The 24062-nt window shown below is 47.4% G+C and overlaps 1 long non-coding RNA gene across 3 annotated transcripts in view; it reads left to right on the top strand.

The window, feature by feature from the left end:
- Positions 1-1410: 1410 nt before the first annotated feature.
- LOC131517521 (uncharacterized) overlaps positions 1411-24062 on the top strand; it is a 44689-nt gene continuing 22037 nt past the window's right edge. Inside the window, exons 1-3 of one of the 3 annotated variants that reach the window (XR_009264627.1) lie at positions 1411-2990; positions 4579-4761; positions 7696-7959. This is a non-coding gene — a long non-coding RNA (uncharacterized LOC131517521). The other 2 variants (XR_009264628.1, XR_009264629.1) reach the window with 2 other exon arrangements.

The raw sequence follows: 24062 nt of genomic DNA, 5'->3' as shown, positions 1-24062 counted from the left end.
ACTCAGGCACGCACGTGCTCGCTCACTCGCGCGCTCTCTCTCACTCTCTCAAAAATAAGTAAACATTAAACCAGGAAAATCCTGGCCAGTATGTAGGCATTCAGAGTTACGCTGCCTTCTGATCTATAGATTCGAGTTTCATCCTCAGGTATGAACACTTTTTGTCTTAGCTCAGTATCTGCTTGTGCCCTACCAGAAAACTCCCAGCTGAGGTCTGATTTTCTCCGCTGTTATTTCACATGGAGTGTCAGTGAGTTAGAGATCACTGGCTAACATCCCCAAAATGACTTTACTGAAGAATTCCACCTTCAGACTCTGGCCCGCCGGAGATTGAGAGGTAATCAATGAAGACAGGGACAGATGGCACGCGGAAAGTCTACTCTCCCACTTAGTGGGGCCCTGAATTAAATCATAACACTAAACCCTAAACCATCAATCCCTTCAGACCTGTTTAGTGGCCAATTTACAGAATCACACTGTAGAAAAAAAATTTACATTCCTTACTGAGGTCTACCAAGTGTATGACCCAGCCCCTGCCTAACCCTCCGACCTCATCTTGAAACACTTTCTCTCATCTCCTCCACTCCAGCCACGCTGGCCTTCTTCCTGTTCCTCAAACCTGCCAAGCTGGGTCTGTAGCTGAGACTTTCTATCCGCTCGCTCTTCCCCCCACATCTTAACGTGTTGACTCTTCCGCATGATCAATGCCTGCTCAAATATCAAATTCTCCACGAAGCCTGTCCCGTCCCCCGTCCAATGTGGCATCCCTCAGTCACTTTCTGTTACATTACCTGCTGTCATTTTCTGTCCAGGACTTAGCACCATGGTACCCTATTGGTTTTATTTACGTCGTTTTTCATTGTCTGCCTCTACTAGGCCATGGTTTCCACAAAAGCAGGGGGCTTATCTGTCTCATTCGGTAGGAAACTACCCTTGGTGCCTAGCTTCGTGACACTAGAAAGCATTCAATAAATGTGTGAGGAAAGAATGAACATTAAACAGAAAGCTCAGAGAAGGCAGCGTGGATTCTCTCTTTGGATAAAGGGGCTCGATGGGTGACTTCTTACCTGTACTCTCCGGAGGTGAGGGGAACCAAAATCCTGAGCAGCACCTACTTTATCAGGCATAATAATATCAATGCTTCCAAAGCCCATGGGTACACCCATTCTTAGAACTGCATACACCCATCATATTTGCTGTCTAAATGCTCCCACTACCTGTAGTTTTAAATCCACAACCACCCCCTTCAGAAACAGTGATCAGCACAATGAGACAATCTGTCTGGGTTAGGTTCTTTCTTTCTTTCTTTCTTTCTTTCTTTCTTTCTTTCTTTCTTTCTTTCTTTTTGAATGTTTATTTATTTATTTATGAGAGAGAGAGAGAGAGAGAGAGAGATAGAAAGTGGGGGGGGGGAGGGGCAGAGAGAGGGAGACAGAATCCCAAGCAGGCTCCTTGCCTTCATTGCAGAGCCCGGTGTGGGGCTCAAACTCAAGACCCATGAGATCATGACCTGAGCGGAAACCAAGAGTTGGATGCTTAATTGACGGAGTCACCCAAGTGCAGCGCGCCCCCCTCCCACAAATCTTTTCTTTTTCACAAATTCAAGTTAATACTACAGGTGACTTTTTTAGAAAATATTTGGGCATAAGGTTTAAAAACCTAACTTTTTGTTTGTTTGTATGTTTAACAGCACGGGGAATAGACCGTAATAAAATTTTTATGGCCCCGATACTAAAATGACGATGGTACTCTCCCAAGGGGTTCAAAATAAAAACAACATTAAATCGCAAAATAAAATTTTATTTCAAAAGCTAAAACTCACAAGTGTGCTGAAATAAGGCCAGGATGTAAGTTCATGCGGGAGGGAAAAATTGCGGGTTCCCCAGTGCCAGAAACAGTGCCTTGCACAACAGCAAGGTACTCAATAAACAGAATGATGGCTACAGTTTTTCCCAGTTCTTTCTTGAATGCCCCTTACCCCCATCCCTGGCCCTGCCCTGGCCCCAGCATGTTCTTACTTGGCTTCTTGGGCAATCTAGCCATGACTGGGCATGTGGCTAGGGCTCGGTCAGTATTTGTTGATTGTAAGACTTGCACTGGACAGGACTGGAGTATCGCAGACCACACGATCACCTGAGGCCTGGCTGCAGGGCCTACATCAGCCCTATCTGGGCTGGAGCTGAACTTCAAGGTTACAACAGAGGACCACGCACTCCTGCCCCGTTCAGATTGCTTAGCTCCGTGGATGGGATCAGCCGACAGGATTCTTCATTTGCACAGTTTGGCTGAACCATTCTATTCCTTCTTCCACATTGATCAGGTGGTTTGGAATCAACTGTGGGGAACCTGCCCAGAGGGTGTCTGCAGGTGAAGAATCTTCATTTTCTCCTGGCCTCTGTTTGTCGTGAATGGGACAGTTCACAGGAGGCGGGACTTCGGGGGTTCATTTGCTACTATGACTTTGCCATCCAAGTCTAGTGTTCATCCAGCTGGTGTCTGTCTGAGCTTGGAACTTGGAGAAGAGTGAAGCAAGACGTTGTGAAATAGGCTGGGGAAATGGAGAAAACCTGGTGTTTTCAAGTAGCACTCCACTCATTGGCCTGCCAGATCAGCAGGCTTACCAAACAGCAGCTCCGAGCCACAGTGAATATTTCAACACGTCTTACCCGTTTCTGGCCCGTGTGGTAAGATGACCAGAGAAGTACACAAAAAACCCTAGTAATGGAGAATACCGAAGAGTTTCAAATGAGGTGATTCTAGATTGTATGTTTAGATCAAGCAGCCCCACGGTGTTCGAGATTAATTTAGTTGTGGTGTTCTGTTTTTAGTGTTTGTTTATTCATTTTTGAGAGAGAGAGCACGAGCGGGAGAGGAACAGAAAGAATCCCAACCACGATCCGTGCTGTCAGCACAGAGCCCAACACAGCGCTTGGTCCCACAAACCAAACTGTGAGATCATGACCTGAGCTAAAATCAAGAGTTTGAGACATGTAAGTGCCCTAATTTAGTTGTGGTCTTATCAGAAATCTCTATCCTACCTTCTACTTTTCCATTGGTTTCGGAATCCCTGCCAGGGATGAAAGGGGCTTCATTTACCTCAAATTATTATTATCTTGCATAAGAACCAGAAAATTACCTGCAGGTACTAGGTAAGACCTCTACAAAGTTAATTTTTTCATGACTCAAATTGTACAGGGACAATTATCCTATTCCTTATTCTTCATTCAGTATCTTTATTGAGTATCTACTATGTGCTAGTTGCTGGAATCCATAGTAAACGGACAAGCTTCCTATTAAAGCAAAGCTCGTAGTCTAGTAATAAACAAGAAAACAACCCAAAATATCAGATAAAAGCGAGCAGGTAATTAAAATGGAGAGATATGTTGTGAGTGTTTGGATTAAGTGGAAGGAGGTGACTTTTGTGATGAGAAATAAATGACAGGAAGGAACCAGCCACGGGAAGACAAGAAACGGAGCATTCTGGGCAGAGGAAATGCTTCCCAGTGTAGTTAAGTACTGGGAAACATAACCGTTGACTTTTCCTCACCTCTGAACCCAGCAACCCTCTGTCCTTAAAATGCACACCACAAGCTCTAGTGTCTGAGTTACCCCCGAACCATCTCTCCCTCCCCCGGATGATACACAGCAAATTTTGGATCAATGGTACCAAATTTAGAAATGTCCCAGCTCTTCCCGGTTTACTTTCCTCCCTAGCCATCACTGTACTTCAAACCAGGCATGGACAGTTAGTTCTATTTCGTTTTTATGCAGTAACAACCTATATAGATCCTTCTGATAAGTGGCTCCACGCTAACGTTGGTGTTTGGTAAGATCTCTCTCAACAGCTTAGAGTCTTCATTCAGAGCCCCGAAAAACAGTGACGCAAATTGCCCTAGACCAGGATCTGAGGTCTTCCAGGACCCTTTTTCACAGGAATTTGAAAACAGGCACATTCCATTTTGCCCTTTGTTAGAGAGCTATTGACAATAAACAGAATTCGGCTCAGAATTTGTGCTGTAAAACAGCAGAACGCTGAACAAACCACTCTTTCTCACCCAGGGCAACACTCCCCTGGATTCTGCTGATACTTCCACAGGGTTTAAGTAAGAACATTTGGGAAGTTTATGGGAGACTAAAAGTCTCAACGCATTAGTTTCTTAAATTCTTTGTTATTTTGACTGCACCGAAGGCTATTCCACAAGCCGTTATCAGAATCCGCCCATCTTCAGTTCCCGTAAATATTATGTCTACCCAGAACTATGTGAACTATTTCATAGCTGGAATATGAGCCAGGCTGTGGAACTTGCTAGTAGGAATAAGAGGAGCGTTGAAACCTGAAGGCGAGAAAATTCAGGAGGCAAAGGGAAAAGTGGGCTAAAGGATTATGTATGTTTTGGAGAAAGAAGACAGCTCAGCCCTCAGAGACTGATTATTATTCAGCCCATACTTGATTATTTAAACCCAGCAGCGAATGTTTGCTAACACATTCCTGGGGGCACGAGGGTGGCTTTCATTACAACAAGTAAAGGATCGGGCCTCAGCAGTCATCCTTGTTGTAACTGATACTAACTATTCCAGGCAATGGAGAGCAAGGAAAACTGAGGCAGCAACTGTCAAACGTTGGTGACCTCCTGGAAAGGAGCAAAGTAGGCAGCTGCTGCCATGCATCCTGGAGCTGGGGACTAAATTCACTCCGGTGGCAAACCTCTGATGCAGGACGTTTGTGAAAAGGCATTGTACCGCGGAAAGCACGAATTAAATGTGAGTTACTAGTGTTAAACCTGTGTTCTCTGCCCCCATCTCCCGCTCTCCTCCTCAGCTAAACCTACTCTTATCCAGGTTTCAAACTTGAAATGTTGTATCCTGAGCACCCAGCTTGAATTAGGAACCCTCTAGAAGTCTTTCGCTCGCCCCAGGCTTTGCATGTATAGCACTGATCACTGTTTCTAATAATGCATACTTATTTAGAAAACAATGGGGCTGATATCTAAGAGATCCGTTCTACAAAGGTTGGGATCTTTGGGATCTGATGAACCCCCAAACGCCCACAGAAGGCCTCGTATGAGTAGGCCTTAATTGTTGATTGAGTTTGTTTGGTGTCTGTCTCTCCACTCCGGAAGGAGAGAAATCCTGCTTATTTCACCCATGATGGACTCGCAAGCCCATAATATGGTTTCTGGCCATGTATCGGCTGCTCAAAAAATACTTCTCGAATAAATGGAAATAACAGTAGCTAATATTTATTGAGTGCTGCCCAGGGATTGTGCTGAATGTTTTACAGATATCGTTACGTTATTTAATATTCACCAAAGTGCCATGATACATTATTATGCCATTTTGGCTGAGTAGTTTCAATACATCTCTTTAAATAATGATCTTATAATTCACTACTCCACAATAGATAATTGTGCAGTTTTCTCCCCAGTATAGTAGGTAGGTAGTGCCCTGGTGACCTGAATAAGTGAATTTATTTCGCTAGGTATCTAGCAGGGAGTTACTGATGAGAGAGAAAGTCTCATGGGCTTTAATTATTCTTAAATTGCTTAGAATTAAATGATAGCCTCAGCTTCTGTTTACAGTGGGTTTTGGAAGGAACGCATATATAATATATAATAATATACATAGTGATATCTCTATCAGCAATATATACAGTGCTATAATGCTGGTTGCATTCGGTTCCTATACAGCCGCAGAACACGTAGAGTGTTGCCACTTCTAACTGAGCTAACCTGCCAAGAAGAGCGTTTCCACTTCTGCTAGAGGAAACTTCAAGCAGGAAAAAAGTATGGGCCAAACCTTGCCCGAGAGTTAAACTGGTTAAACTGGCTCTGCCCTTGTCTCCTGCACCTGCCTGGGACACCAGCTGGAAGGCAGGCTTGTTCCCTCCTCCGGGGAACATGCCGATCTTCACCACTCAGCCCCATCTGATCTTGTTGAACAGGCATAGAGCAGTCAAAATCCCACCTCCTCATGTAAACCTGGAAGTGTTTGGGTGGGTGGGTCCTGGTCCAAGCAAGGATCAGACCAACTGGAAACAAACTGACCCACCCAGACTGGGTGTAATTCCAAAGGAACTACGCAAAGTATTATATTCCCACCATTGTATTGCACTCTTCCCCATCCTGGTGAGATTGTGTCACACCCCTTTGCCACAGAAACTGGTGATCCAAAGGCACGTGGTTTAAGAAGTGGTCAGTTTGATTAGGAAAATTAATCAACCCTTGAATTCGATTTTTACTTCTCCTTGATGCTTCTGTCTGCTACCACTGTCAACGATACGCCATGGAGACTAAAGAAGGAATAGAACTGTCGGAGGAAGATAGGGAAAAAAATGACAAGGCAAGGAGTTTTCACAGAGCTATATACATTCAATCTAAAAGAGCTGTCCCTAAGTCTTAGATTATGTCTTTCTGACGTTCGTTAATGTTAAAATGTCCTCTTATTTATAAAATGATGGTGATAACAAATGCTGATTGTTTGGTACAATTGAGAGCTGACAACCTATGTCAGTTCACCAACTTTTTTTTTTCTTTTAGAGAGAGAAAGAGAGAGAGAGACAGCGAGTGAATGGGGAAGAGGGGCAGAGGGAGAGAGAGAATCTCAATCAGGCTCCACACTCAGAGCAGAGCCCAATGCAGAGCTCGATCCCATGACCCTGGGACCATGACCTGAGACGAAATCAGGAGTCAGACATTCAACCAACTGAGCCACCCAGACATCCAAGTTCACCAACTTTAAAAAAAATTTTTTTTAATTTATTTTTGAGAGAGAGAGCACAATCAGGGGAAGGGCAGAGAGAGACACACACACACACAGAATCTGAAGCAGGTTCCAGGCTCTGAGCTGTCAGCGCAGAGCCCCACACGGGGCTCAAACTCACAGACTGTGAGATCATGACCTGAGCCCAAGTTGGACGCTCAACTGACTGGCGCCCCTCCCCCACGCCAGTTCACCAACTTTTAAAAAACTTTGCCAGCCCCTAAAATCCAGCAGTGTGGGAACCCCTGGATTGCTGTAGTGGCCTCAGAGGCTTTGGGTAAGGACAGGGAGAAGAGTCTCTCCTTTTCATGTATGAGTAGCGCTCCAGATCTGCTGGGTGGGCTCCAAGTATCCTCTGTCACCAAATGGCACAACTTGGAGGGGCAACTTTGATTAAAATGAATAATGTTCCCTAGGCTCCCAGGATCCTGTTTTTCAGACCCACCTAAGAGCCCAGTGTTCTTATGTGGTGCTGTCTCACCTGTCAGGGTGGAACATGTCTGATAACCTAATTTATGTTAAACTTTAGGAGTTTACTGCTCACTCATCAAAGAATTTGTATTTTCAACCTAAGACTTGAAGAGAGTGGTAGATGCTGACTCCAAAGGCATATTCCACTGATAATGGAATTTTAGGGAGAGTGAGGGAGCATGCCCTGACATGGGATGTATCCGATCGCACAGGTAGGCATTCATCCAGCCTGCCTATGAATGACACCCAAGCCCACCTTGACACTGTTCCACTTATAGGTCACCTTGTCTAGTAAAACATTTTTAAGCTTGAATGCCTTCTGCTTTATGGTTTTCAAAGCCCTTTCTTGAACATTCCCTAGTGTGATCCTCATAACAGTGCTGAGAGGTAAGCAGGGAAGGTAGCAGCATCTTTGTTTCATTTTATAATTTTTTTTAATGTTTATTTATTTATTTAGAGAGAGAGAGAGAGAGTGAGAGAGCGTGAACAAGAGTGGGGCAGAGAGAGAGGGAGAGAGAAAATCCCAAGCAGCTTCCACGCTCAGCACAGAGCCTGACGTGGGGCTCGATCCCATGACCACGAGATCATGACCAGAGCTGATATCAAGAGTCAGACGCTCAACCAACTGAGCCACCTAGGTGCCCCACAATATCTTCACTTCTACAACTGAAGACAGGAGGAGTGTGAGTTGAAGAGCTCAATTTCAGTCAGAGCTGGGATATGCAAGAGGTATGATGTGCACTTGGGTCTTGGAAGGCCAGGTGGGTCGCTGCTCCTCCGGGCCTGAGACAAGCCTGTCTGCTGTGGAAACCTGGCAGGTGCAGGCTCCACTCAACACCAAGATGGGAAGGTGTTGGGGGGAAATAGTGCCCATTAATGATAATCAAGCATTTATATGCCATTTGGTATTCCCACAGTACCAACTAATAACCGCTCCATCATTGTAATTCTCTTAGGGCTGAGCAAACATGTAGGGTCAGTAAGTTCTCCAGATCCCATGTTACAGGCGAGGAAATATGCTGGAGGAATTTAGTCCTCTTGCCGTTTGAGGAACTCAGCAGCAGAGCAGGACATCGCGGTCTTTAGGTTGAATTTGGTCAGCTAAGCGGAGCAGCTCAGACAAACCCCGGGGGCAGGAGGGTCTGTGCATGTGTGTGTGCATGTAGACACATAGGAAACCAACTGTTGCTTTGAGTACCATCGAAACTATCATCTATTTGGTATTTCCCGGATTAAAAACTCCCCTGCCACACTCTATGGCCCACAACCATGTTTGGGTCATGGTCAAAAGAACAAAAAGAAAGAACTAAGTCAAGGGGTGCCTGGGTGGCTCAGTTGGTTAAGCGTCAGACTTTGGCTCGGGTCATGATATCACAGTTTGTGGGTTCGAGCCCCGCATCGGGCTCTGTGCTGATGGCTCAGAGCCTGGAGCCTGCTTCGGATTCTGTGTCTCCCTCTCTCTCTGCTCCTCCCCCACTCATGCTCTCTCTCTCTCTCTCCTTCATAAATAAATAAATAAATAAACAAACAAATAAATAAATAAATGGAAGAAAGTTCCAGAACTAAGCCTGGGGGATGGAGAAGGACGTGGAAGCTTTGAGGTTGTAACTGGTGCTTTTCAACAGAATCATAAAATCCAGCTCATGTGCTAGAGTCAAATCTAGGTACTTAGAAATTCTGTCATTTTCCATCATACTCCCCTCTTCCTCGTCCACACTGAGAAACGCCCTCAGTCACCCCTCCTAGCTTTTCAGGTCCATCTTCAAGGTACAGTGTAAATATTGTCGCATTATTACTCTTTCTTTGCAACCCAGGTAGATAGGCTCTCGGACACCAAGATGCTCTGTATTCCTAGAAATGTAAAGACAGATGATAGAATTCAAAGGAGATGTTTGATGGTCTAAAAATGATCTTATATCAGACTTTCAGATATGCCTTGGCAGCATCAGGACAGGAGGGAGACTTGCCTGGCAATTTAATATATTTACTGGGTAAATAGTAAGCACTTGCAGTCTCTGTGACTTAATCAGAATGAAGTTCATTACAATAAATAGCTGTGCCCTTTGGTCCTATGTGTATTGAGCAGGCTTCCAATTTCATTCACATCTCCAAAGGAAATTGTAGGCTAGAAGCTGGCCAAGGAGTGCCAGGGAGGACACTTAGCAAGGATTTTCCCCAGAACAGATAAAGGGGACAGGAGGTGGTGGGCTGATTAGAGCAGAGAGAACAAGATGCCCTTCTTATCAATTCCAATCTGTGAAAGTAATTTTACTTTCTTATTTTTAACTTGAGGTTTGCATCAGTGTCTCTCTCTCCCTTTCTGGGTTTGAAAACATATTATCGGGTCATCTAAACCTTTTATGCAACATTTCAGACTTGTATGTGCATGAGCTGGTGAAGATTTATTATATTTGACACCATAACTAAAGATTTTAAGGCATTCTTTTAAGCACAACTTGACTGAAACCCCTGAGGCTAGATCCCTATCTCTTGCCAGATATTAACTTGGCTTCACTGGTGGGAGCTCAGGGTAAGGTTAAAACTGTTTCTGGAGACATTTCCATCAGTGTATTACTTTCATATATGAAGAAATCTGAGATTTTCAGATCAGAATTCTCCCCCACTCCATCCACCCCCATCTCTGTCCTCAATTTATTTCTATTTCTTTTGGAGAAGTCAAGTGCCCCCCTCCTCGTTTCGAATTAAAATAGGCAAAGAGAAAAGCGTAAGATTCGATGAGTCCATGAATACAAGTACCAACCCCTATCCTTTGGGATCCTTTGGTATATGCTCAAGGTACAAGCAATCTGGGCATCTCTGGGTAGGAATACGGATAAATGATGTCATTCAACAGAATTAGGACCAGACGGGAAACTGTAGCCAAATCCTGCAGGGGGTAGCACTGAATCCTGGCATTAGGTACGGAAGGCCCTGACTGCTCTGGGAGGGTGAACAAGTGTAACTGTGAAGGCAACACAGTCTCCGGGATGAGGCTGAGAGGGGAATAGCATTTTTGAGGTGTGAAGTGGGGGAGGGTCGGGGATGTAACTCCAAATATTGGGCCGTGACAGCCGCCAGGCCTGAGGGCCGTGACTCTCACAATGGACTTGGTCACAAAGGGCCTATGTCATCTTGAGGCTGTATAATCTGTAAATGCAAGCTGCACGTTGAGCACGTTTTCTCCTGGATCTCATCCTTGGCGACGGATCCAGACCTCAGCCTCCAGGATCTGTTTGAGAAATAAACAAATGGGAGACAAACAACCAAAACAGCAACACGGTAGAGCTGGCGCGGGCGACGAAGCTCCGCCTTTGGAAGACTCGGCCAATCAGAAGCCTGTTGCTGGGGCCTGGTGTTTGGCCGCCTGACGTTCCCATGGAGACCGAGGAACGTTACACACTAAACACTGGGCGACGTTGACGTCTATGCATTATATCCATGGAGACGACTGAGTAAACGTCATCCCCGCACTTCCCCGCCCTCCCGCCGCGCCAGAGGCGGAGGGAGCGACGCAGACGTTGCGGTCACGTGCTGCAGGCTCGGAAAGAGGTCTGGTGGGCGGGGCCTGTTGCCATGGCTGCAGCTGGGCGGCTGTTGTTGTTTGGCGCTGGAATTAGAAAGTGCTGAGACTGCAGTGGAGCCAGAACCGATTCTGGAACAGCGTCTCCCGCCCCCGGGCCAGAGAGGGTTCCCCAGCCCCTGGAAAGCCAGGACACCCCCAAGGCTGTCCCAGCACGCCTCAGCCCCGGGTCCTGAGCCAAGATCTCTGTGCTGCCTGTGACTCCAGACTGAGGGCCAAACCTAGACCACTCCCTCCACGCTCAGTTGGCGGTAATTGTCAGGGTGACCTCCCAGACCGCAGTCTCCTCCAGCCCACAGAACAACCACTGGCCAAACTGCCTGACCCAGGAGACAGGAGCAAAACCCAGCACAGAAAACTTTCCCACTGCTTGCAGTCGACTCCAGAATCAAGGGAATCAGAAGCTTGGATGTCGTTTATACTTTAAAAGCAGCACGTTATCGTGCCTTGGCGCTTTATTGAAGACTTGAGGGAGGCGATCTAATAACCCCGTTCAAGGAACAATCCTCCCAAAGGGAGGGAAAATTTAGAAATCCAGGAGGACTGGATACTGAAAAGTGGGAAGGCCTGAAGAACCCAGGCCAATAGGAAGAGAAGCTTTGATTTCTGTATTGCTTAGTTTTGTGTTGGGTATACAAGCTAGCGGAGTGTGAGAAATCTCAGGGTGCCAGCCTCCTTTCTCCTCACACGAGTCTCTCGAAAGTTATAGGAAGGGTGCAGAACAACTGTAAACAAAAGGAGATTCAGTATCAGGAGTGAGGGGTTAAGATGACTGTATGAAGGCAACTGCTCTATAACATTGGAATGATAAGGCACAGCTGAAGGGTCTGAGACTTTGAATTTTATCCAGCCTAGCTGCATTTACATTGTGTCTAATTTTTTGAGGGAAAGCAGAGGGGCTATTATGTTCTTGAATTAAAAATAAGCCATCGCAGGGGCGCCTGGGTGGCTCAGTAGGTTAAGCGCCCAACTCGATTTTGGCTTAGGTCATGATCAGGGCATGAGATGGAGTCCTGTGTCCAGCTCTGCTCTGATCTGAGCAAGAGCCTGCTTGGGATTCTCCCGTTCCCTGCCCCTCCCCTGCTCTCTTAACAAACAAACAAACATTAAAAAAGATAAGCCATTGGGTGCCTCCAATGGCTGGCTCATTCGGAAGACCACATGCAACTCTTGATCTCAGGGTCGTGAGTTTGAGCCCCACATTGAGTGCAGAGATTACTAAAAAATAAACTAAAACAGTAAGGCACATAGCAAAGTCACAACCATAAAGTGCAGGGCTTTAAAAAAAATAATAAGTCATTGGGATGAGCACATGGTGTGTGTTTCCAATGGCAGAAGCATAAAGAAGGATTTCATTAAAATGAATGGCATCTGGGCTTGATCTGGGATCCCTCCAATCCTCCACCGGAGCATACCCAATCCCATTTTCCTCTGACAAATCAGCACCTCCGAGTTCCCTCCCTATTACTCCTTGCTAGCCCTGCCTGGGCGCCCATTCAGATATTTTACCACCTGCCCACAGAGCATATCCGTTCTCTTTCAATATTCCTTTTCTCCATCCTCTGACCTACCTATTACTCACTTCCCTGACACCCTTCTCTAAACAGTTCTCCCTTAATTCCCTTCCCACTCTGTTGCCACTCCCCAAGTGTCTACCCAGTTGATCAGCACTCCCCAAACCCTTGTCCCATCCACCCGTCTCCACCATAATGTTTTTCCTGTCTAGTCCTTACTAAGCAGAGGATGACAGCCTTTTGTAAATGTAGGCCAAACGCGGGAAGAAGGGCACAGTGAGCAGAATAAAGTCATCATCGGCACTTCAAAAAAAAAGTCCCCAGACCGTAGTTGAGATTCGTGCCACGCATCCAAGCATTAGGCAGATTTTGCTTATTACGGGACCGTGGGCTAGGGAGCGACCTACTAGTTCTGACATTTTCAGGGGAGTCATGATAACTTCAACTTTTTTCTGACAACTGATAGTCAAGCTAAAGCCCCTGGGAGTTTCAGTTGCCCTTTCCCCACCCCTAGTACTGCACCTAAAACATGAGGCAAATGGAAAAGAGGGAAACCTCAAGTTCAAGTAAATGGGAAGTCCTGTCTTGAGGGTAGATTAGATTGAATCAGTTTGGGCCTGGTAATGAAGTGGCTTGTGTTTTGTTTCAGATGGGAAAGGAAAGCATTGCTATGATTTACCCCAAGGCACATAAATGACCGATCTTACCACCTAGAAAAAAAGTGGTTGCTAATGTCCCTACTTGAAACTCAGAGTTAAGTTAGAATGAGACCGTCTTGTTTACTGTGAGATCCTCTCTCTCTCTCTCTTTCTCTGTCTCTCTCTCTCTAGGTCTTTCTTCTTATTCTTCTGGCCAATCAAGGTCCCAGCAAGCCGCTGACAGAGAGGGTGTGAGAAGGGAAAAAGGCAAGATTTATCTAGGCCTTTGATGTACCAGGAGCGTCTAGCGTGTCCCCATCTACGGCACCTCATTTTATCCTCTCTACCTCCCTGTGAACTAGAGCTTTTTATACCCATTTTGACACCTGAAGAAACCAAGGCTCCAGCAATTAAGTAACTTGCCCGAGGATGGAGTACAGAGCCAGGCTTCCAATCCAGGGGTCAGTTTTCAGAGCTTTTGCTCTTCCTGCATCCTGGGACGATGTGGAATACACAGAAAACCTCTACTGGGATCACATGGCAAGTTTACTTCTCTCCGGGGAGACTCTGGCCCTTTTTCCCCAACCTACGAAAAAGAAAAGGCCGAGGGGAGACTGAAGATCTTTTGTGAGATCTGCTAGAACTTCATGAAAAGGTGCTGACACCACAAAGCAAGAACTTGGATCCCATCCCTGCCTCCTGGGATTAACCTATATTTCCTCATTGGCCTGAGATCCAAGAGACAAAGAGAGACATGCCCCAGAGCGCAGGCAGCAGAAAAGTTTGGGCGAGTTCTGGGAGACTCTGACCTGCCCCAGGCTAGGGAGGGCACTACCTGGAGAGTTCTGCCAAATTCATCTGAAGCTGTCACTTGGGCCTGGCCCCTCCTCCTTCCCCTCTCTCCTCCCCCACGTCTGACCCTGCAGAGAGGCACGTCCAGCACGAATTCCTCCAAACTTCAGATGCCTTTAGGATTTTAATGTGTCTAAAGAGTTCCCTTCCTTGACAAGCGGCAGCATTGGTCAAGTTGAGTGGGTGGGAAGGGCATTTCCCGTCAATCCAGGGCCCCGGAGGAAGGGGAGACCCTCCTCCCTCCCAGCCTTGGCAAGCAGCTCCTGCGGAGATCCACGTGGGTGGCAATTGAGTCCAGAGGAGCCAAAGGGTTGCTTGCTGGGCAGGAATGCCCACAGGCCGCACCTTCCTCAGCCCTCCTAGCACCTCATCCTGTCTGGACCCGTGGAGGGGGTGGCGGTGCCAGGGAGTGGGTTCTCCTGTGTCTGACTCCAACAACCGGTTTATTGTGATGATTCTATTTGTGTTCCCTGTGTTCTGTTTGACTTGGCAGCTCAGAGGGGAAAGGGCAGCAGGTTCACTCCGGTTTGTACTGGGTGGTTCCTGCAGACACACCCAGGTATTAAAGCAAGCGGCTTGCACTGGGGATGCCTTTACCTGGGGGCCCTCAGTGTGCAAAAGCAAGGTGTGGGAAGTATTTCCTCTTTATGGGCCAGGCAGGTGTGGCTGGCATTTTACCTATTCCTGTATTACTAACGTCATTCAGATTCAGGTCAAAGGGCAAGCTTACCAGACTCCCATCATCCTGGGATCCAGGACCAGGGGATGGTTGATTATGTCCATTTGGGCAGGATAACCCTGGATACCTAGTACCCATGGGCACCATAACTCCTGGGTCTAAAACAAAAAATCCAAAGCCTGACAATTGGGTTCTACTTTGAAATCTAGACTCTCCTAAACCACCCAAACTAAGGACTCTTCTCAGACAAGGTGATGACATTCAAGGAGAACAGACTTCAAGGTCAAATACTTAGTCTAGAACTCTGGCTTTGCCCACTTATTTACCTGAGCCTTTATCTAGTACTGAAATCTCTAGCACGTGGGAAATAGCAGCTAACCCTTAGGCTACAAGGCGCCAGGCGTTGTTCTAAGCATTTTTATGAAAACTCGTTTAGGCTTCAAAACAACCTAAAGAGGTGAGTAGGTGAGTACTGTTATTGTCATCTTCTTTTACAGACGAGGCGCAGAGGCACAGAGAGGGGAAGGAAATTGCCAGAGGTCACCAGCTAATAGGCAACAGTGCCTTGATTCCACAGCAGGTAGTCTGGCTCTGGAACCCGTGTGCTCAACCGCGATGTGGTAGAGACGTTCCCAGAGGACCCACGCTGTGTCAGGGGTTAGAGATGTCATGGAGAGCAGACAGAGACGCAGCCCGCAGTCCCTACCCTGTCAGCCTGACACTTAGGAGGCTCCCGAGTCAACTCGAAAGGGCCTTTCTATCAAGCCTAGAAACTACCCTTGCCCTTCATCCTCTACTCGAGGAAAGACAGGCATTTCCTAGGTGAAGGTGACAGTCATGGTCATCCAGCCAGGTCAGTAAAAGGAAGTGCACCTTCAGAAGTGCACTGGCTTCCACGGGATCCTTACCTGCCCCGGGCACAAGAGCAAAACCTTGCACAACTACACTCAGGTTCTGTCAGGAAAGAGCGTTCAACAAGGTAGGCAGGCGTGTGCCTCTCTCCGCTCCTTTGCACACTGAGGGGTGGCAGAGCCAGGTGAGGGGGCTGAGTCAGGTCCAGCAGGCAAGGCCACAGAGCCCTTCCCTGAAGAAAGTGGCCCTGACCTAGACAGCCAGGTGATGAAACCATTTCCTCTACCAGAGAGGCCCGACCACATGGCTGCAGCGCCTGGCAAGGCCACAGGCTTTGTTCTCCAAGGCCACTCCCTACCGGATGTGATAATGTGCACTGTGGACTTGAGACACTTAACAATTATTTCTTCAATGGAGACGAGGTGTAGATAATTACCGTTGCCCACAGTTATTGAGCTCTTAGCGTGCTTTATGTGGCTGATATGGATTCATTTATTTAATCCTTAAAACAACTCTATGAAGTAGGTTCTGTTATTATCTCCACTTGCTGGATGAAAAATGGAGGCTCAGAGAAGTTAGCTTCTCCAAGTCTCGACGGGCGATAACTGAGATTCATACCCAGGAATGGCTGACTTCCAAGAGTGTGCTCTCTTAACTATCTAAAGCAAAGTGAGGACCCGTCCTCTGAATCAGTGGGGACATGGGGACGGGAAGAAGTCTTGAGACATTTCCATATTGGACTGGGGGGTTCAAGGCCCCCAAATCCAGTTTACTGAGGATCCTTGGGTCCTCCAGAAGTGTGATCTGATGTTGGCCCCCAGATTCTGACTGGCCACTCTAGAGCAACATGGGCCAGAGGTGGTTCCAGTAATTCCCTCAGGCTAACTAGATCCCATATAAAAGCCTAAAACTGGGCTGGAACCTTGCTGACCCTCCAAGCATAGAGCAGGATGGAGGCAGAGACTACCTAAGTACAAAACCGTGAGTGTCATATTTCTGGGTATTTGCGCAGACAGGGCTTGGGTTCTGTGCTATGACTGGAAGTGAGACTTGTCCATCTGGGCTTGGGATCTGTGCTGTGACTAGGATGGCATCATACAAGGCCAAAGCCAAAACCCTCCAGGCACCTTTCTATTCCTGGCCCTTTTATAGCACCTCATTTCCCTCCACCTCCTCCCAATAACACGTAAACACACCTTGGTATTATTTAATAACACCGGCCCTGGAGCCAGACTCCTTGGGTTTTAATCCTAGCTCTGCCACTTACTTGCAAAGTATTTATCTTAGCTTCCTGTACCTCAGTTTCCTTGTCTGAAAACGGGGATGACAATAGTCCCTTCCGTAACAGCGCTGTTAAGAGGTCAAAAAGAGAATGCATGGGATGGGTATGGTAAATGCTCAATACATGTTAGGCATTGTTATTGTTGCAGTAGTTTCTTCCCTCTTTGCATCCTTTTTTCTCTGGATATGAGAAAATCTTGTTGACAACTGGCTGTAAGCTACTTCCAACTGGGTTACCGTTTGCATTCCTCCTCTCATATCCTCTGTCAATCCTTATGTAGTCCTTCCTGAAGAGATTCAGGAGTGGGTGCTCCTAGAATGGGGAAGAAATCCCATTAGATTAGGTCAGGGATCTTTGGGTAATTCCTTAAAGCCAATTTTCTTGACAATTTTAATGGGTCCACTTGGGAAGGCGGCCAAAGCTATTAATTTGTAACAGCTGCTGAGAAATCACTGTCAACACCTCGGTATAGATCCTCTCTGTGGGGCACAGGAGTTAGGTCGAAAGTCATGAAAGCTAAAATAATTAATGAGCAACAGCAGTGTAGAGGATCGCTAAATCCTATTTGTGAGCTAAAATGCTAAAGATGTAATTAATTTAATTCCATCGTAAATTAAAGGGCAAAACAAATAGCCCTTTTATAAAAACACCCCCCCCCCCTTGGCTGAGTCCCCCCGGAGACTCTCACCTCCTCTTCTTAGACTATCATCTCAGTCTGATGACAAACCATGTCTTAATAGATTTAACTTCTGTTTGACTTCTAACCTAAGAGCAGTACAAACCCACGTGCCTGCTAAATATAAGCTGATGATGACACGGGCCTAGGATAGAAAGTGAGCGACCCAGTGGGTGAGTTAATGCCACAAAGGAGAGTCAGGGCGAGGGGGTACCTTATCTCACATCTGAACAAAGGAGTATATTTCCTGTGAAGTCTGATGAGAAAATGAAAAAAAAAAAAAAAAAAAAAAAGGTGTGGTTTGACTCCATCACACAAAGTTACAGCAGGTCTTGCCCTGGCGTAGAAGTTTAAAGACCTGAGCAGCACATTTGTGGTTTGGTGGCTTTATCCGATTCTGGGGCTGATGCCTGCTGCTTTTAGTTCATGGCTGTAGAGTTTCCAGTCCCCTTTGGGGCTCTTACGTTATGGTTTCAGGTTGGCCACATATCTGTCTCCACTATTCAGATGGAACAGCCCCGAGGTCCCCCCCCGCCCCACAAAGAGACCAAGTTTACAACAGGGGCCTCCCATGTGCCAGAGCCTGCTTTATCTGCCTCATTTCACTCATGATGCCCCCTTCCCTGGTTAGGAAACTGAGGCTTCATACAAGTTAAATAATGGATCCAGGATCATACAAGTAGAAAGGTGTCAAGCCTGGATTCACACCTGAGACCATAGGATGTGACTGCCCAGATTGCATGCTTACCCACCAAATTATACGGCATCACCGTATGCTTTCCCCATCTACACCATGGCTTGTGCTGTGCGTTGCCCTTTTCTTCTGCACACCTACTGAGGGTGTCCTGGCCATTCAGCAATTTTTCATCCCTCAAAGACCTTCTTTAATGTTCTGCTGTCCCACCAATTCCAGCCCAAGGAAGTCTCTCCACCCTCTGAACTTTTTTCTGAACTCCACCCTCTGAACTTCTGGCTCTGAAACACACATGATCCTGTGTGATTATTCAAGTGTCGTATTGCACAGGCTCTGTCTCCCAACTAAATTACAAGCCTCCAAAAGTCGGGATCACTGCAGTCCCCCCAGCACTCAGCCTAAGATCTGTGGACACAGTAGACACTCACGAGGTGTCTGAACAAAACGAAAGAAAACTCAAGATAAATATTCCAAACGGTGCCTCTGCACAGAGATCATTTTCGGCAAGTGAGAGTCATTTTGAGCCCAGCTACTTTCATCTATCAATCTTTTCGGAGTGCCTGGCCAATAAATAGGTGACGAATCAATATTCGAGAATAAAACAAAGAATGAAACTCCAGCTCCCTCACCTGTGGCGTGACTTGGGCAAATTATCGAAAATCCTCCAAATCTCCATTTCCTTCTGGAAAATGGGGGGCATTCTTGGAGCGTTTATGTGAGATCAGAGCCATGTGAGGCATGCCCACTCACTCACAGCCCTTGGCACACTACAGCTCCTGTGATTATCATTACCACCATTACTGTTTTCTACACCTTCCACGGGAAATGGTTCCAGCCACTCAAAAGTAAAGGACTTTGGTCACTAGTCTACCAAGGGTGCCATGGAAAATTGCTGCAGGCGATGATCAAAACAATCCCAGGCAACCATACGATCCACAGTCTTCTGGCTTGTTGCTATTTACCAGGTCTCGGGTGACGTTTTGTTTTTGCTTGTGGCCAAATCGGAACCCCCATGGTGTCTTCCTATGGAACTCGGCCTACCTTTACTACCACGGAGGAGGGGGGTGCTTTTCCTTTCTTTATTGAGAAAAGGAAACAGGAAATCGAATGTAAAACCCTCCGACGGTTAGTGTCACACCGAAAGTTGTGAATTTAACCACACCCCCGCCAGGAAATGAAAGAACAGTTCTCACAGTGATGTTCCCTCTCCTTTCGAGGCCCACACGGTGTTTTTCAGATTTTAGTTAGATAGTGTAGATCAAAGGGCTGAACTTGGGCACGGGTTGTCACTGGGTATTTGTTGATTTGCGCATAGATTAGCACACAGATTTGAAATTGTACAAGTGGAGAAGGGACTTTCACTGGCTCTGTGACAATATGGCTCCTAGCAGACATCACAACCTGACGGGTCCACAGACTAGATTCTGACATATTTTTCTGTTCCAGCCCACAGTCTGGATTTACAGCCTCCCTAGGAGGAAGACGGTGATAGGGGGTGACAGCCGCCCCCTTTAGGTGGGCACTCGTTTCTGGTTTGGTGAATCAGCCACTGCACTGATCTGCCTTCCCTGCCCTGCCTGCCCTGGGGGGCGTTTGAAATTCCAGACTTCTGTCCAATGTCTAAAAGACAGTCACAAAGCTGCCACTCCCACGGAGACAGGTGTATACTGAACTTCTCCAGTATATGCAAGCCTTTCCTTCTCACCTGCTCCTCCCTGCACGGGCCTCCTGATCACTAGTCCCTGCTACTCCCAATATAGACAGTTGTTCATAATCTGCCCTAGCCTGGGCATGAGGAAAATTTGCCATTTCTTTGCTTTACAGCAGGGTAAGTGTGGATGGGAGGGATACCTACTAGGAAATTCTGGAAGAGCAAGTGAGTTGAGGAGCTATGGCCCCATCAGATCTTCCTCTGAACTGCACAGTTTCCTTAGTTGATGGCATAGACCTCTTGTTTTGCCACCCAACACTCATTCTTGCTTCTACCCGCCACCCCAGGGATCACCCCTCCCCGCTCTCAATCCCCGTGTTCTCTGTGGAGTTGACCCTCTCCCTCGAGAGCTGGGTCCTAGAGCTCCTAGATGAAGCCTTGCCTGACAGAGGATCGCCACTCAGACTTTCCGGTTCCATGAGTGGCTCGCTAGAAACCAGCCCCTAAACCTTTCCATGTATGTATTCTTTGTATTCAAGCCACCGTAGGTTCACGCTACACATTCTTTTCACAATTGTCTGTCTTTACTACCGTCGCTCCATGTCACTCCCCTGATAAGAACTTCAAGCCCTCAGAACTGCTGGGAAAACACTTCTGGACGCGGGTGACTTTTAGAGGGGTCGGCCCATTGAGGTGTTGGGTTGCCCCCAAGGTCTCCAGCAAACAGGAATTGCCCCCACATCTGAGGGGGTAGCGAATAGGCAACAGGTGACCGTTAGCCTTTAGGATACTGTCGTGCTTTTAACCTGTTGGCCACTGACTGAGAGATATCCAGGCGTTACATGCTCTTTGAGGGCGAAGGACTATGCCTTAGTCTCAGTTTTATTTCCAGAACCTAGTCGGTGTGCCTGGTATAGAATAAGTGCTCAATAATCATATATTGAGTAAATAAAGGGATCACTTGCTGAATACTCTGGGTCAGGGCATCAAGAAATAAGACTTACTCTGAGTCTTCTGTGGAGTTGCTGCTAAGCCCTGAGAAACATGACTGACCCGGATCCATAAGCATTTATTAATGATGAGGTCATGCTGACGTTCGTACAGGATTTCCACATAGTGGAAGGGATTTCTTATGCATTGAGGTAAAACGCACACCTCGTATGCCATCATCAGACAGTTTGAAGAGGGCACACGCTGGTACAGAAGAGTGGTTACGAGTCTGGGAGCTGGAGCCAGGCTGCCTAGGTCTAAATCTTGTCTCTTCCATTTACTAGCCGTGTGGTCTTGGGCACGTACCTAATCTCTCTGTGGCTTCATTTCCCCATCTGTAAAATTTGGGTAGTAAGAATACCCATCATGGGGGCTCCTGGGTGGCTCAGTCGGTTAAGCGGCCGACTGCAGCTCAGGTCACGATCTCACGGGTCATGAGTTTAAGCCCCGCGTCGGGCTCTTTGCTGACAGCACAGAGCCTGGAGCCTGCTTCAGATTCTGTGTCTCCCTCTCTCTCTGCATCTTTCCCACTCATGCTGTCTCCCTCACCTCTCTCTCAAGAATAAACAAACATTTTTTAAAAAGATTTTATTTTTAAGTAATCTCTACACCCAACATGGGGCTCAAACTTACAACCCTGAGATTGAGAATCGTATGCTCTATGGACTGAGCCAGCCAGGTGCCCCACTCCCGTTATGTGACTTTTCATATTTTTTTCAGTTGTTTAAAAATGTTTGTTTAAGTAATCTCTACATCCAACGTGGGGCTCGAACTCACAACCCTGAGGTCCAGAGTCTCACACGCTCCCAACTAAGCCAGCCAGGCACCCCTCATGTGACTTTTAAAAAGAAACCAAAATAAATTCCAAGTATGAGATCTTCTACAATTTCTCACTCATCGTGCCCCATAAACCTGAATGCACGACTGATTTTGAAATATCTTATATACTGAGCACAGAATATCTTGTTGTAACTTGTTCTGATCCCTGGAAGGTGTTCTAATTCATTATCAGTTTCTTGGCAGGGAAAACACATGCCTTTCCCAGTGATGGTAATAGTACCTACTACAGATAATCTCCTTACTACCCACCCACGGTGTAAACTGAGTCCCCTCTCCTCCTCGTCATCAACTGCAAAATCTTCTCCCCCTTCCCCTCCGTGGCCCAGTGTCATCTCATTTAGAGGGAGCACCTTTAACCCCTGCAGCTGTCCTAAAATTGTGGAACTGCCAACAGATGGCCTTTCCTTTCTGTTCCCCCCGGCTCCCATTCAGGCAGGCTCTCTGCCGCCCCTCTCTGTCACAGCAGGGTGAGTGTCTGTCAGGATTCAGGAGCCTAAAAAAGGCACTGTTTAAAATTCCGCTTTCCCAGAAAATGCCAGTTATGTTGTCACCTCCCCCACAGCCGGTTTATTCCTGGGTTAATAGCATTATCATTCTAATATCACGGGACAATTCTGAGAACAGGGACAAAGGACTCAGGACAACGCATGTGCACACACACGTACACGCACACACACAGAGTCGTCTTTGGAAGATCAGTAGGTAGCTTCCAACACGGAATTAAATGCAAATATTGGGGGCAGCAATGCCTTGAGAGCACAGAAAAAGTAGACTAAGAAAGCCCAATAAATGAAAATGTGAGTATTAAGACGGATGAATTAAGTGACGATGAACAGTATTTCCTGTATGAAAGGTGTTTCGGGGATTTAATGAAAGAGCCGCCCTCGCTGCATTTGAAATCTGATTTATAGTATGAGGCCTCTTCTACTGCTGTCTCCGTTTCTTCAGAAATATCTAAGTGCCCGCTACTAGCAGAACTGCTGAGCTAAATGCCCTGACCCGAGCTGGCCTGGCCTAATTCAGCCAAGGGTGAGGCGCTCAGCATGCTGGCTTCTGTCCTGTGCCCGAGGCCAGCCTCTCCAGAGCACGGCCTGGTGGAAGGAGCAGCTGGCCCAGTGGGCTGGAGCTGTAGATCCTGAGGGTCGTGCCAGAATCACCGCTACCTCGGCGGTTCTCCGTGTGACCGCAGGGCGCGCGTGGGTGGAGGCGGGACACTGAGGTCCAAATGCAAGTTGCGCCCCTCTCCCACCACAGATGCGCGGTGGGGCGGAGCGCAGAAAAGGCAGACGGGAGCAGACTGTGGGGAGGGTGCTGAGAAATGCTAGCGCAGACAGCCCGCGAACTGCTCCACCCCGAGCCACAGGCCTATTTGCAAGACGCAGCACTGAGGCCAGACGGGCCCTCTGCCTTCGGCTTCAGAGCCAGACGCCTACAGGCCCACTGGTGCCGTTCGTGGTCGGATTTCTCGTGGTCGGATTTCCCAGGACCAGATTTCCTTGGGGCCAGATTTCCCAGATTTCCCTCTCCTCTTCCACGTCGTTGACATGTCCTACCAACCCTGTCCCTATCCCTACACCTCATGATGTTTGGGGAACTCGTAGTTCAGAAATGTGGCTTCTGCTCGGATTCAGTCATTCATTCAGCAGACACTTGTCGTAGGCTGAGCAGTGGGCCGGGTCAGGAGCTGTCCAGTCCTCGTCTTCTAGAAGCCCATGGTCCGGGCAGGACAGACTGCAAGGCACTTAAGCACTCTGGCCGAGGGAAGCAAAGATGCCAGAGGAGAGCCTGGTGTCTGATCCAGGCGTGGAGGGGTTAACACAACTTCCTGGAGAAGGTGATGCTTGATTTGAGGCCTGAAAGAAGCTCAGGGGGGGAGAAAAGGACTGGAAGTGCATTCCGGGTAGATGGAACAGTCCATGCAAACCCATGGAAGACAAGAGAGTTTAGCACATGTACGGGATTGCAAGCAGCCAAAGAAGGTTTAAGGTGTCAGGGGGTGGGATGAAGGGGGTGAGAGGAGACCCCCTTCAGGGAGGGTTGAAAGGGTTGTTATCTGACCTAAGCCAGAGAGATACGCAGGCCCCAGCTCATGGAAAGCGTATGTGGTTTCTCTGGAGAGAAAAATGAAGAGCCTTTGAAGAGATTTACACAGTGGGGTGAGCAGATTTGGGTTTTAGAAAGGCCACTTTGACCGTGGTGGGTTGGGGCAGGTAGGAGAGGTTGGGGAGCAGTGAGGACACCATCAAGGAGCCAGAGGAGTGAGTTCCTGCCCCCAGCCGGGAGCAGAGAGGAGGGGCTTAAGTCAATTATTGACACACAGTGATTCATTTACACCTTCCCCTTTCCTAGCTTCATTTCCCCATCAGGCCTCTACCAGCCCCACTCTGATTCTGGTCCGGTTCCCTTTCCTGCTTCCTAAGCCACTCCCTTCACTGGAAAGCTCTAAGGTGCAGGTCCCATGTAGCAGGCTGGTCTACGTGAAAAGTTCCTGAGCTGCTTCTCCTCAAAACCCCTTAGAAGTGCTTTGGCCAGTGCAAGAGAAGGGTCTTCCACACCTTTCAAAAGCAGCTGAGAAACAGTGCCA

This window comes from Neofelis nebulosa, chromosome 7, assembly GCF_028018385.1.
Source record: "Neofelis nebulosa isolate mNeoNeb1 chromosome 7, mNeoNeb1.pri, whole genome shotgun sequence".
NCBI lineage: Eukaryota > Metazoa > Chordata > Mammalia > Carnivora > Felidae > Neofelis > Neofelis nebulosa.
Note: the sequence above shows the minus strand (reverse complement) of the source record. Positions and strands in the feature narration are given on the sequence as shown.